The sequence below is a fragment of the Pleuronectes platessa genome, chromosome 21 (genome assembly GCF_947347685.1).
Source record: "Pleuronectes platessa chromosome 21, fPlePla1.1, whole genome shotgun sequence".
Taxonomy (NCBI): domain Eukaryota; kingdom Metazoa; phylum Chordata; class Actinopteri; order Pleuronectiformes; family Pleuronectidae; genus Pleuronectes; species Pleuronectes platessa.
This window is the reverse complement of record NC_070646.1, coordinates 9,895,040-9,897,459: the sequence shown is the minus strand read 5'-3', so window position 1 is coordinate 9,897,459 and position 2,420 is coordinate 9,895,040.

Genomic DNA, 2,420 nt, shown 5'->3' with positions numbered 1-2,420 from the left:
GCATAGTCTTCATGCCAAAACAAACAAACAGCCCAGGCGACAATAGCTGCTTTCAGACAGGCTCTGAACTGCGGACATTTCATCTGAAATTTTCTGAAGGGGCTGTCTGTGGCAACGCAAGAGAAAGTTGCTGTGGACTTTTAAAGTAAAAAGTAAAGTAAAAAGTAGTCCGGAAAATGTCCGTGTGAGGCCATGTGAGAATAGAGAAAAGTTGGGATATTTTACGTCAACATGCTCACTCGCTGGACACAAAACTGAAAAAAATATATATATCTCAAGATGAAAAAGATGAGCCATTTTACATAGAAGATGTCAACTCGGAAAGACAACGAGATGAGAGAGCTTTTGGTGATAAGGGCCAACACCATTGTTGATGTGCTGTGAACCAAAACATGTGATTTCCGCTGCAGAATTTAAACGTCAGGTCCTGCTTCCTGCATGCTCTACCTCCTGCTGCATTCTTCCTATGTGAAAGGCCAACTATGAAAATGTCTAGACTCAGCTTTCCAGATTTTTGGTCTAAAAACTGCAAATGATGGAAAATGAAATGACAAAAGCAGTCAGCAATTACATGGTTTGGCCTTGATTAGATGACAGCAGATGAATCCCTGCTCTGCAGCGACTAGACTCTCGCCTCATATTGTGTAAAGCAGATTATCAAAAATGTATGTGATTCAAGATAACTTGTTTTTCCATCTGGGGTTGACAGGGCTGACACAGTGAAGGTCATCACTGTGCCACAACTTCCGCTCTGCAAACCAGATCAGTAATGGTCGGAGTCGGATACAGGGCAACATCATTAGAGGAACGAGACAATGCACTTCAGAGAGAGTTTGTTTGTCCCACAAATTTGGCCTCTTATCAAAAAGGAGGTACATGCTGGGTGGTCTGTATAATATTCTATGACATGCCTACATTTCACCTCGTCATTAAATCCATTATTATGGTAAGAAAGCTGTTCATACATACAGTCCTGTTTCTTTTATTTCTACTTACCAGGGAAAACTCTTGAGTGCAGTGAATGTGAGTTTACACCAATATGAAACATGCATTTGTATTCCCCATGGTAACATTGTGTTTTGTCCCCTTGCTCTCAGACTGCTGACTTTATTTTTGAATTGTCTGTATTTTTTTTAATTCAAATTACAATCATTATTTCTGGATTCATTCTTATACTAAATTGCACTACAAGGGAATATTTTCCCCGGCTGGCCTCCTCTGCAGTATTTGTCGATATGCAAGGTCAGCTCACGGCACTTGTGGGGATTCAGTGGCCAAGTCCCAAAGTATTGCTTTGTAAACTCACAGACTTAAACATGGATCTTTTCAGTGAAGAAGGGCTCAGGCCATTGTGGTGTGAAATTGGAAAAAATTGTAGGATTCCTCACGGACATTCTGAGCCATTTTGACAGAACTGTAATGTTAAAAACAGGCACCAGCTCTGAAATGTAAAAGGAAACTCCTCTATGAGGGTATTGTTGTTAATTCATATTCACAATTTTACAGTAGAAATGCAGTGTTTCCTCTTTAATTACCGAGACTGTGAAGGCCCACCATAGTCTAATTAGAATGAATCAGTCTTTTTACACACTCATAATGACATGGACGGTCTATAAATGTGTGTTTTGCTCAAATACTTCATGGTAGAAATTTGTGTATCCGTCTTTGCCTCACTATCTCCCTCCCGTCTCCATCTTTCTTCCTCCCCTTTGAATATACAGCCCCTGGGAGACATCCTGCCACATCGATGGCCATCAAAGTGTAGACAGCAATCTTATCAGTCGCTCAGGCCAAGTTATGCATTGGAGCGAAATACATGCCCTCTTGCCTACTGCCACAAAAACTGTAAGAGACATGGAAATGTGTCTACTCCAGTTGACATGAAGTATTGGCCCATCCATCACAAAGCATTTTGAGCTGCTGCCTGCCCCTGAACTTACAAACTCACGGGGCACATATAGGTGACATCAAGGGAAATCTGATATATTTCAGTTTTTAGAGGTAGTGGGTCGGGTTGGGAGAAAAAAGTATTCTTCCCACGCCCTAAATTACTGCCATGAACCCTAAAATACCATTAAAAGGCCTGGAAGGTGTAACAGCAGCTGACACTGAAACAAGGCGATCCAATCAAATGTTACCACTGTAATAGTTTTGCTTCGGTATACCAATGAAGCCTGTAATTAATTTAGACAAGCATGAGGCATGTAGTACATTCATCTATCAAGACAAAAACATCCTGTGACTCGAGAATAGAAATATGAATTACATAATCTGTTGAGCATGTCTCTAGCAGAGAAACAATATGTCATCTCTGAGGGGTAAACAGCTGGTGCAGTTTGACTGGAATGAAAAGCCTGCACACAGCATACTTCCATGACACAAGTCGTCCTTGAATATACGGTATGTATATCCTTTTTCTT